This window comes from Typopeltis vanoorti, chromosome 9 (assembly GCF_054136105.1).
Source record: "Typopeltis vanoorti isolate ZY-2024b chromosome 9, IOZ_Tvanoo_1.0, whole genome shotgun sequence".
Lineage (NCBI taxonomy): Eukaryota > Metazoa > Arthropoda > Arachnida > Uropygi > Thelyphonidae > Typopeltis > Typopeltis vanoorti.
The window spans coordinates 136,620,187-136,633,534 of NC_143557.1; the positions used below are offsets into that span (position 1 = coordinate 136,620,187).

Consider the following 13,348-nt stretch of genomic DNA (forward strand, 5'->3'; position numbering starts at 1 on the left):
TTCACACCTATAATCTTTCTCAGGACTCTCATATCTGTGGTCTCTAGTTTTTGGTCAAGTGTTTTACTTCTGACCCAGCTCTCAGATCCTTAAGTTAAAACTGGTTTGAACACTGTCTTGTATACAGCTAATTTAGTGTTCGGACTAATTTCTCTCTTATTCCATATGAATTTATTCAATGAAATAAGAGAGAAAATCTAAGATAGAAAACTTCCTACCATACCAGCTTTGTTGATTCTGCTGTCTATTTTCATATTTAATTTACCATCTTCACAAAAAATTGTGCCTAAGTAGCTCAAACGTTTTACTTGTTCCACAGGTTCCCCGATTACAACACAGTTGACATTTTCAACAATTCTACCCATTTTCATTGTCTTTGTCTTTTTAATGCTGACCTTCATACCATATCTATTACAACAGTTATTCCAATTAGACAGAGAATCTTGCAAACTTGTAGCGGATTTATTCAGAAGTATAACATCGTCCGCATAAAGCAAAGAGCTGACATTAACATCTCCAAAATTCTGATATCATGTTTAATACCACTTTCCTTCATAATGTGATCCATATAGATAATGAATAACAGAGGGGAAAATGTACATCATTGTCTCACACCAGATTTAGCATTAAACCATCTTCCTGTACTTCCTTCAATTCTAACTGCTGACTTACCTCTCAAATAAAGACTAAGTATTGCTTGATATAATGTCCCATTGACACCATATAACTTCAGCATATTGAATAGCTTCTCTCTTGGCACCTTGTCATATGCCTTTTCCAAATCGACAAAACTTAAATACAGATCTTTGTTATATTCCCATGCTTTCTCGACTATTTGTCGTAAAGTGAAGATCTGATCCTGACAGCCTCTATTTGGCCTGAATCCAGTTTGTTTCCACCTTCACCAAGCTTTACTTCCACAATTGTTCTCAATCGTTTCTCAAGTATACTTGCATAGATCTTGCCAGGAACACTCAGTAGGGAAATACCTCTGTAATTCTCACATTCAGTTTTATTTCCCTTTTTATATATGGGTACTATGAGAGCTCTACTCCAATCATCGGGAATTCGTCCCTCTGTCCAGGCTTTCTGAACTATGCAGTGCAGCCACTGTAAGACTCTTATACCACCATACTTCAGCATTTCTGGTCGAATATCATCTACTCCTGCTGCCTTTCCACATTTCAAGCCTTTGATGGCTTTTTCTACTTCAAGTATGGATATGTATTCCTGACTGCATGCCTGGTCAGTGTTTTTTACCACTGTGCTGTCATCACTGCTTGCTTCATTTAGCAGTTTTTCAAAGTAATTACTCCATACTTCAAGGATATCTTTTTCTCCCGTTTTCATGTCACCTTTATCATCTCTAATTCCTTTTACAGCACTCTTTCCTCCATTCTTAAGCTTCTTCAACAACCTCCAGAATATTTTGCCACCTTCTTGATATTTATTTTCTATATTCTTGCCAAAGTCCTCCCATGACTTTTGTTTAGCTAGTTTTACACAGTGTTTAGCATTCTTGCATTTGTCTCTATATTCTCTAAGAGCACAAGCTGACTTATTTGACAGGAACTTTTGATATGCTTTCTTCTTTTCCTTCACTGCCTGTTTAACTTCCAGTGTCCACCAGGGAGTTCTGATTTTTTTATCTTTGCACACAACCTCACCACATGCCTCTCTGGCAGAATCAATCATTGTTTTCTTCAGAGTTTGCCACTGAATCTCCAAGGTTTGATTCCTGTTCTCAAACTCTTTCATTTTTTCTTCAATAATCTTTGTGTATTTTAGTCTACAGTTCACATCTGAGAGCTGCTCAACTTTTATTCGCTTTAAAACTTTCTTACATGTTATTCTTTTCAATATTAAATTCAATTTTATTCTGCTCAAGACTAAATAGTGATCACTTCCGATTTCAAATCCTCTGTACACTCTGGTGTCCTGCACCAGGGAGAAAACATCACTATCAACAATAACATAGTCAATGAGACTTTTCTTATTCCTAGCCTCTTCTCTCCATGTGAATTTGTTCACATTTTTATGTTGGAACATGGTGTTAGTAATAACCAGTCCATGTCCTGAGCAGAAATCCAACAGATATTTGCCATTATTATTAGCTTTGCTCTTTTCTCCAAATTTTCCCAAAATATTTTTGTATGTCTCACAGTCATTTCCTACTGTGCTATTTAGATCCCCAACAAGGACCAACTTTTCATTTTTCATTGTGTCTGTTGCTTTTTCTAAAGCCTCAAAAAACTCCTCCACTTCTAACTTAGTAGAACCTTCTGTGGGACCATAGGCACAAATAAGTCTCATTGTCCAGTTCCCCATTCTCATATTTGCCCACATTACTCTACTTGAGACTGACTGCCATTCAAGAAGATTAGCCTCGTATTTTGTGTTGAATACTATGGCTACTCCTTCTTTTCCTTGATTGTCATTTCCTGAATATAACATTTTGTATTTATTGCTCAGAAAAATCTCACCAGTTTTGGTCTTTTTTGTTTCAGTCACCCCTATTATATCGATCTGGTACTTATCTAATTCCTCAGCTAGCTCCATTTCTTTGCCATTCAGGCTTCTTACGTTGATAGTACCGATCTTTAACTGTGGTGATAGTGGGAAGCATTTAAACAATACTTAAATGATGCGATATCAGAATGTGTCCCGAAAGTATAAATAGAGTAGGAGTCAAATTGATGTGTAATCTTATTAAGCAAGAGATTCATAAGAAAAGGATGATGTGGAAGGAATATCGTTTGCATAAGGATGACGTCCGTTATGAACGTTATAAGCAGCAGGCTAGAATAGTCACGACTGTTATACGGAAAGCAAAGCCTGATCGTGAAAAGAAACCGGCTCTGCATGCTAAAGACAACCCACAAGAATTCTACCGATATGTTGCAAGTAAAAGAAAGAATGAATACGAAAGGTAAATCTTCTAAATCCAGATGATGTGAGGATTACAGATGCAGAATAGTTTGTTCAATTAATGAGTGCCCATTTTGTTAAAAGCTATCTGGTGAACGCAACATTGAGCTCACTGTTACCTCTTCATTAGATGAAGAAATGCAGGTGTGTGAGGCCGAGATATTAGAGCTGTTGCACAAATTGAATAAGAATTCTGCAGTAGGCTCTGATGGAATATCAGCACATGTGCTAAACGTGTGTTCAGCTGAACTAGCCATTCCTTTGACCTAGATGTTTAATATGAGTCTCAGAACAGGAAAGATTCTGCAGGAATTGAAGGAATGTATGGTAATTCCATTGCATAGGGGCGGTGCAAAGACCTATGATGGATCCAACTATCGATCCATTAGTAACTGAGGAGTGGTGGTGAAGATTTTGGAAAAATTGTTTAGAGGCCACAGTCAGAAATGGGTTGACAGTGCATCTCTACTTTGCAATGAACAACATGGGAAGGTCATGTTTTAGCAACTTGCTCACATTTTATAACAATGTTACCATTAAACTAGACAAGGGGAATGACTGATTCCCCTTGTCTAGTTTAATGATTGTGGAATACTGATTATGAAGACAGATTAACAATTTGTAGCCTGTAGATACTAGCAAACAGGAGAAAGAGAGATGATATGATTGAGACTTACAATCTTCTGAAAGGATCATACAGGATTTCAATTGATAGAATTTTTCAATTTATGGAGGGTTGGAAAGGACAAGAGGGCATCCTTGGAAGCTGAGAATAAGTGCTGCCAAGAAGGGTGTGAGGGCTAGATTTTTCTCTCAGAAGGTGGTGCGTGGTTGGATTGGATTGCCTTTGGATGTTGTGAGTGCAAACAGTGTGAATGAATTCAAGAATAAGTATGATAGCTGGTGTGTGTAGTATGTGGTTTCCCTCAATGAGTCTCTGACTCCCTGGAGGTCTCTCTTAATAATAATAATAATAATAATAATATTGTTTAGTTTGGTTATTAGGTTCACCATTTTTTTTTTTGTGTGTGTCTGCTGTCATTACAATGTCATTTGCATATTTTATGTTATTAAGGTTATAACCAGTTAGGTCGACTCCTTTTTTCTCCTTCCAAGGCTAGGTTAACCATGTCCTCCAGATAGATGTTAAAAAGGTATGGAGAGATGGTGCATCCTTGGGCTACTCCTTTATTGATGTTTATTTTATCTGTTGTGATACTGTTCATTTTAATTATTGCTTCTCTGAGACTATAATATTTTTCTAAGAAGTTCAGGGTATCTTCTTTGATTGCCTGTTTAAAATCTATAAAACAGTAATAGATATTTTTGTAATGTTCTCAGCATAATTCTTCTCATCATCATCATCAACAACCATCGGTCCAGTGCCCATAGGTGTCCGATGCCATCTTGACATGATTCCCCCATCTTGACATAATTCTTCTAGTATTTGTATTACGAAGATCTGGTTTAATGTGGAGCAGTTCTTTCTATAGCCTTTCTGTTCGTCACTGAGAATGATCTTATATGTGCTCTTTATTCTGTTCTGTAATACTCCTAAATATTTTGTTAGCATGGCTGAGTAATGTGATTGGTCTGTAATTTTTACAATTTTTCTTATCACCTTTCTTGTAAATTGGTATGATAATTCCTGTTCTCTAATCTTCTGGTATTTCTCCTGTTTCAATGATTTTGTTAGCATGGCTGAGTAATGTGATTGGTCTGTAATTTTTACAATTTTTCTTATCACCTTTCTTGTAAATTGGTATGATAATTCCTGTTCTGTAATCTTCTGGTATTTCTCCTGTTTCAATGATTTTGTTGGAAAGTGTGGTAAGGAATTTTAAAGTTGTTTGCTTTCCTTTTTTCCAGACTTCTGATGGAATTTGGTCTATCCCTAGTGCTTTGTTAAATTTCATTTGCTTTAGAGCATTCTCCACTTCAGATGGAAGGATCATTAAAGTGTCATGTATTGAGTTAGTGTGAGCCCTTGTTATTAGGCAGTTGTTGTTGCTTTAATTCTTGAAGGGTTCTTGGTAGTGTTCCAGCCATATTGCTTTTATTACATTTTGGTTTCCTGTTTCCTCATCCTGATGGTTGATCATTGTTAGAAATATTGGTGAAAAGATTTTTGGAATTTCTTTTGTGTTATGTAATATTTTCAAATTAGTGTTTATGTCTCATTGCGTTTCTCTGCTTTTTTTGTTTAGCCAAGCCTGTCTGCAGAGTTCATCAATTTCATTTTTGAGTTGTTTGTATTTCTTGGTTTCTTCTGAGGTATATCTGTTTATTTTAGTTTTTAATTTTGTTTTTCCTTCACGTTTTTCTAAAATGTCAGGATTTTATCCACTTATGTTTTTTATAAATTCCTAAAGTTTCCCTTGCCGAATTAATATTTCTTTTCCTGTTTTCCAGAGGTTTTCAGTTTCATCTGTTTGAGTCCTATTTATTTCTTTAATTTTCCTAATGTAGTGTAATCTTATTTGGTTATTTTTTTAACTTTTTCATGCAGTTTATCAATCCTATTTCTTTTATAGCTGATTTTGAATTTTATCTGCATTGTTACAGAGAGGAGTTCATGGTCTGTATCCAGCTCTAGGCTTTTGAGTGTTCTTGCATTTTTGATTGAGATTTTCCATTAATTTCTAATTAGGATATAATCTATACAATTTTGTATTTCTCCATGGCGATGTCCAGGTGTATTTAAAACTAGGTCTATTGTAAAACATTTCATTTGAGTTCACGAGGTTGTTTTCTTTGCAGAAATTGATCATGGTTTCTCCCCTTTCATTTTCGGTTCTAATTCCAAATTTCCGTTTTACATCTTTTTTGCTCTTCTCTAAAAGTTCTGATCTTAGCGTTGAAATCCCCAAGTATGAATAAGATGTCTGCTATGCTAAAAATTATTAAATTTCTTCCTGCATCAGCCTTACCACAAGTATTCATCATCCAGCTTTACCATCTAGATGCACACGAGCAGTATGAATTCTGCTGGCTAATTCACCAGTACACCTTATGGAAACTTGGATCTCTGGAATTATTGGAGATACTCGGGTGATTACTGATGACATTTTCAGGTTGTTTGGTCAGTTCTGGTGCAGAGGTTTGCTCTTTAATTGTCATTTTTATAGTTTTCTATTCTTTGCATTGTATTAGAAAAATTTTTCTGGTATTCTTCCACATGAAAGATACAGCTGGAATAGAATAATTTATTAACTTCTCAACTAGTTTCACATCATCAGGAGAAATAAGTGGGGTGAGGGGAGGTTATAACAGGTAACTCACACAATGAAATATTTGAAAACAGGAAGAACACATTTGCTATGAAGTAGTTCGCCGGTTATGGTCTGCTGCAAACTACTGGTAACCGCACTTGTCATGTTGAATTAGAGAGGACTGGATGATGAAAAATTATCCCTTAATCTAACAGATAAGCTTAGGCATTGATGGTTATTCATGACTTATTTTTCATGGTATTAACAACACCACAAACACTTTTATCAACAAGGATGTTTTATTAACGCTAATATTTCGCTGATTTTCAACTCGGCATCATCAGAGCACAACACACATGTAAACGCGACAGTGAGTGAGTGAAACAATATAAACTTGGCCTATTATGGGCAAACAGGAAGATCAGTGAACATCCACCTGGAAGAACATGAAAGATACATTCGCTACTATTACTATGGCAAGTCGGGACTGGCAGACCACGCTTTGGACACTCCTTCACACAGGATTAGATGGAGGAAAACGAATGTGCTATTTAGGAGTCGTTATAGATCTGAAAGATTATTTTTTGAGTCAGCAATGGCTTTGAAGAATTCTCCCAACCTTAACAAATATGGTTGCATTAATTTGCCAAAAATTTGGGAGATGGTTATCCTAAGAAAAACTCCTGGATAACTGCTGCTTTTTTTTTTTTTTTCTCCATTAGAGGGTGCCAAAAATAGGACTTTAGATCTTTTGTCTTTTGCAATTATATTGTTTTACTCACTCACTGTCACGTTTACATGTGTGTTGTGCTCTGATGATGCTGAGTTGAAAATCAGCGAAATATTAGCGTTAATAAAACATCCTTGTTGATAAAAGTGTTTGTGGTGTTAATACTGTGAAAAATAAGTCATGAAAAATTATCCCTTGTTTTTATGTTGTACAGTTCGATCATTTCATCTGATTCCTTGAATGGGCTTGAGAAAAATCTGTAATCTGTGTGGAGCATTTTGGCTTACTGTCATGATACTTGATGTTTCATTTCATTTGTGTGTACTGCCAGTTCTGATTTGTGTTTTCTTTTGTTCGCTTTGTCCTTTTCAGATTTGCTTACTTCTCCCAACTTACTTGTCTTCTGTAGTGCAAACCACATGTACAACTGATCTTGCAGAGTCTTTTTTTGAGAGGCGGATTGGGAGGTTTTGGAATTTTCAGATTAGAAATATTGTTAAATGGATAGAAGACAATCTTTATATTTTGTTGATGTGATAAAATATCCTTTATATTTTATCTGTGACTGACTATATATAGGGGAGAGTCATTGTTCCAAGCCTTGTTTTTTATGCTCATCCTAAATTCTACGTCTTGGAGGTTTACATAGAATTTTGTTGACCAATATTCTATTGTAAGATTGGAACATGTTACATATTGTAAAAATATGTAACATGTTCCAGATTTTTCTCAAGAGCATTCAAGAAATGAGCTGAAATGATCATACGTCCTTAATAGTGCAGCAAAAAATTCAGCACAAAAAGTGTGCAGTTTACCACTAGTTTGCAGCAGACCATGAACCCGCAAATGCATGCTTTCCATTATTATTCCTGTTTTCAAATATTTCATTATGCATGTCACCTGTTATAACCTGTTTTTTTAGGTCATTCACTTCTTTCTATTGGTGATATTATACACCAGAATTTCTCCAGAATTAGTTGAGTAGTAAATAAATTATTCAATCCCATGTTTCTTTCATGTGGAAGAATACTGGCAAAAACATTTCTGATATGTCCTCGCTTCACAGAAGCCTATGCAATGATATTTCTCGAGACACTGGTTGTTCAGAAAATGTCGTGGTAGTTTTCTCTCTTTACATTTCCCCATCATGTTTTGGGAGTACCTTAGAGTGCTATACTTTTATTCACTCCCTCCTGTCAGTACTGCTGCTGCTCCCTTTGTGCAGAAAGTTTTTTGCCACTCCCTTCATAAAAATGTACAAAAAAGTTTTTAAACAAATGTGTTAAAAGAGATTTATCAAAACGAAAAAAATCTTGTATGATTTTTACTTGCAGTTCTTGAAAATTGGACTATACTATCACAAATACTGTAATAGCATAGAGTTCTGCTCATGATCAACATGAGCAGAACTTCTGCTCACATCTACAGTAATGAAATTCTTCACACAGTCATTGCAGGCATTATTGCGAACTTCCCAGTATTTTTCATGTTCAGATGAATATTATGTTCAGATAACTGAAGACTTTTAACTTAGTGAACCATTAGAAACACAGAAGGGTGTTGATAGCATCTGCATAGAAGAAGACTCAGCTCAGCTTATACTTCTCAGAACTGGAACAATATGCTAACCGAAAGATGTCAGTGGCACTGATAGTTACAGACTGCATGATATGTATGGTTTCTCTGAATTGATATACAGCACTTATTTCAGAAGAAGTAAAATATGATGTATGCAAACATGTGGATGGTGTTTTGAATAAAGAATTGATTTTTAGAATATATTTGTGCACCTCTCCCTTTCCTTTTATGGCACCTTTATGCAGTGGTCCAGTGGTCCATAATCATGTTGTACCATCATTTTATATTTTGGGTTAAGCCAATAAGAATACAATTTGTTCGGCTAAATCCAAAATTGATAACCGATCCTCGTTCATTCAGTATCCAGGTCGATTCCTAACAGGGTGCACCACTAGAAGGTGAGGATTAGACCAGGTCAGGAGCCCTGGTCAGTTCTCCACATTCCTTTAAAAGCTATGTGGAGGTCTCCTCTCAGTTATCCAGCTTTGACCCTTAAGCTGCCATGACTTTGGTAAGAACATAGAAAATAAATATCAAAAAGGTGGCAAGATATTCTGGAGGTTATTGAAGAAGCTCAGAAATGAAGGAACGAGTGCTGTAAAAGAATTAGAGATGATAAAGGTGACATGAAAACTGGTGAAAAAAGATATCCTTGAAGAATGGAGTAATTACTTGGAAAAATTCCTCAGTGAAACAAGCAATAATAGCACAGTGGTAAAAAAAAACACTCGACAAGCATGCAATCAGGAATACATATCCATACTTGAAATAGAAAAAGCTATCAAAAGCTGAAATGTGGAAAGGCACCTGGAGTAGATGATATTCAACCAGAAATGCTCAAGTATGGAGGTATAAAAGTCTTACATTGGCTGCACTGCATAGTTCAGAAGGCCTGGATGGAGGGATGAATTCCAGATGATTGGAGTAGAGCTCTCATAGTACCCATATATAAAAAGGGAAATAAAACTGAATGTGAGAATTACAGAGGTATTTCCCTATTGAGTGTTCCTGGCAAGATCTATGCAAGTATACTTGAGAAACAGTTGAGAAGAATTGTGGAAGAAAAGCTTGTGAAAAACAAGCTGGATTCAGGCCAAATAGAAGCTGTCAGGATCAGATTTTCACTTTACAACAAATAGTTGAGAAATCATGGGAATATAACAAAGATCTATATTTAAGTTTTGTAGGTCTGGAAAAGGCATGTGACAGGGTGCCAAGAGAGAGCTATTCAAAATGCTACAGTTATATGGTTTAATGGGGCATTATATCAAGCAATACTTAGTCTTTATTTAAGTTCTAAGTCAGCAGTTAGAATTGAAAGAAGTACAGGAAGATGGTTTAATGTTAAATATGGTGTAAGACAAAGATGTATATTATTCTCTTTGTTATTCATTATTATTAAATGAATCACATTATGAAGGAAAGTGTTATTAAACCTGATATCAAAATTGGAGATGTTAATGTCAGCTCTTTGCTTTATGCGGACAATGTTATACTTCTAAATAAATCTGTTACAAGGCTGCAAGATTCCCTGACTAAATTGAATAACTGTTGTATTAGATATGGTATGATGGTCAGCAATAACAAGACAAAGACAATGAAAATAGACAGAAACATAGAAAATATCAACTGCGTTGTGAACAGAGAACCTGTGGAACAAGTAACACATTTCAACTACTTAGGCATGATTTTTAGTCAGGATGGTAAATTAATTATGGAAATAGACAACAGAATCAACAAAGCTGGTACGGTAGGAAGTCAATTGAATAAATTCATATGGAATAAGAGAGAAATTAGTCAGAACACTAAATTAGCTGTATACAAGGCGGTGTTCAAACCAGTTTGAACTTATGGATCTGAGAGCTGGGTCAGAAGTGAAACACTTGACCAAAGACTAGAGACTGCAGAATAAGAGTCCTGAGAAAGATTAGAGTTGTGAACAGATGGCATCAATGGCAATATCATATTAAAAACGAGGATATTAGGAAATCAAATTGACATTGTCAGCATCTAGGAATGTGTTAGCAGAGCCTAATCTCAGGTGGTATGGTCACTTAAACAGAATGGGACAGGAAAGATTAGCAAAACAAGTGTTTCTCTTCCAGGTTGGCAGGAAAAGGACCTAGAAGGAGACCGAGAGATACAGGTGGATTGATATGGTAAAAAGTGCCTTAGAATATAGAAATATAAGATCTGATAGTGTTGGAGTCTTGACAGGTAACAGATTGATTTGGAGGAAAATTGTAGATAAGAAGTTATAATGATGTTATTTTTTCATCTAGTACTATCATATCCTGTACACCCTTTGAGGGTGCATAGGAGGAATTTGCATTCTTGATGACTTATACATTTGACAAATCTTGTAATTAAACCTTTTAATGCTTCAAAATTTTCCATCACTAGAACTTTAGACTATTATCCACCTGCTATTTTTAAATGGGACAGGGATGACCTTGCAAGCCTCATCTTCTAAATGCAGTCCTGAGAGAAGTAAGATCTCACTTTACTTCATCTTACATTTGATAATATCCAGATCTTTTAACATATCAGATTTCTCTTCTTGGACTGTCTTACATTTCTAGTCTTTCCTGCCAGAGTAATATCTTAGCCATAACCTTTTCATAATTCAAAAACTGGGTCGCTTGTTTTATTCAAAACATCACTTTCAGCTCTTCAACTGCTGATACTGTATAAATCCCAAATATTATTATTATTATTACCCCAAGACCTCATGGAGTCAAAGACTCATCTGGGAGGTCCTTTTATCACTCACTCACTCACTCACACACACACACACACACACACACACACACACACACACACACACACACACACACACACACACACACACACACACACACACACACACACACACAGCTCATCATACCGTGTCTTAAACACACTTAAACTCCTTGCAGACACCACACTCTTCAGCAAGGCATTCCAATTATTTACAAGTCTGCATGAAAAAACCTGCCTCTCTCTACCCTACTCACACCCTCTTTATACAGTTTCCAGGTGTGACCTATGGTTTTCCCCCGATCTCCCACAACTATTTTCTGTAGAACTTCTCTAACACTGATCCTATAACAACCCCTTACCTAACTTGTAGGTCTCTATCATATCTCCCCCTCTTCTTCCTGTCCATCAGACTCTGCAAATTACATCTTCTCAGTCTTTCCTCATATTCAACATTCCAGAGGTTAGAAACTACCTTATTCAGTCACCAACTTCTCTTCGTCCTTTTGAAAAGCAGGTGACCAAATCTGGGTAGAAGAATCCATGTATGGCCTAATCAAAGCCTTATATATTGTAACAAGAATCTCCCTACTTTTACAAGTCAGTGTTCTCCGCATCATTCGCAGAAGCCTTTGTGTTGTCTTCACAGTTTTGGTTATGTGTCCCCGAAATTCAGATCCTTATCTACTATCACCACCAGATCTCTTATTTCCCCCACCTCCAACAATATATCCTTACCAAGCATAAATTCTGCATCCCATCTTTGTTTTCCAAATTTTAAAACCTTACATTTTGCAAATCATTCCCAATCATGCCCAATCACTCAATTTATTCAAGTTTTCTTGTAAGGCCACAACATCTTCTCTACTCTTCATGGTTTGTCCTAACTTTGCATCAACTGCAAACAACTGAATATCTCCATCCAAATCTTCACCAATATCATTAATATACATGTTAAACAGTAATGGCCCTAAAACAGACCCCTGAGGCATTCCACTAGTGACTTTCCTTTTCCTGGACATCACTCCCCCATACACCCGATATGCTCAACCGTATATGCTCCTCAGATGAGTGTTGCATCAACCACTAACCTCTCTGATAATGTTTGCTGTTATCCAGAAAGGTGCAATGTAAGTAATTGCTCTCTCTCTCTCTCTCCCCCCCTCCTCTTTCTCACACATGCACATATACAACAGTCTTTGATAGATGTTTTGTTCTTTTCCTTATGCTTCTTTTATAGATATTTTCATGACACTGATGTTCTGTACTTCTAACTATTCTCCCAGTTTTTTCTAAGGCCATAAGAACATGATCGGCTGTTAGGTAACATTCATTTACTGTCTATCTTCAACATTTTTAAACTGTCTTTTCTTCTTTTACTTTCATTCTGTCTTTCTTTGGAACAGCTTCCATCATTTTATCTTCCCAAAGACTACAATCTTAGGATTTTGAAGAAACATAACATATTATTTACTTTCCCTGAACCTCTTGCTCACACATAGACCAGATGTACTATAGTTTGCAGCTGTTCACATTCAGGGTTAATATGTTAAAAATCAAAAATACAATAACAGCTATAATTTTATATAATAATAGCATAGTTTATAACTTACTGAAGTAACCAGTTTTAATGGCTTCAACATGCAATATCTCTATTGTTCTTTGTTGTTTAGTCTGAGTAGCATGCATATTATTCTCATTATTGTGCATATCCTCCAGGGAGTCAAAGACTCGTTGATGGATAGGTCTTTTCCACATCACAGAGTGCCTAAATACTTATATCTTAAAAACATTCATCAAAGATGCCCTCACAATATCCACTGATATTCTATTTCACATACTTCCTAATCACACAGTCTATCATAATGCACATCCAAAAGCCTCCTTTTGGATGTGTATGTTGCCATACATTATAGGAGTAGTAATAATACCTCACAGACTAATCTCATCAGTCGGGTTATCTTTCTGGCAAAAGGACGGAGGAGACATTTGGCATCTGGAATGACTGTGTGTGTGCACGCATGCGTGCGTGCGTGCAGGGGATGGTTACCTTGGTCAGTTATGTCTGCATTGGAGGCAAAATGTGAAGCTAAGAGATTGACTTCACACTTTGCAAGTTTCCTGAAAGAGCAAACTCTTTTGAACTATATTTTAGAATCAT

The 13,348-nt window shown here is 36.1% G+C and overlaps 1 protein-coding gene across 3 annotated transcripts in view; it reads left to right on the forward strand.

The window, feature by feature from the left end:
• The window catches only part of Piezo (piezo type mechanosensitive ion channel component), a 1,325,935-nt gene that overhangs the window by 493,952 nt on the left and 818,635 nt on the right, over positions 1 to 13,348 (forward strand). The gene's annotated exons all lie outside the window — the stretch shown is intronic.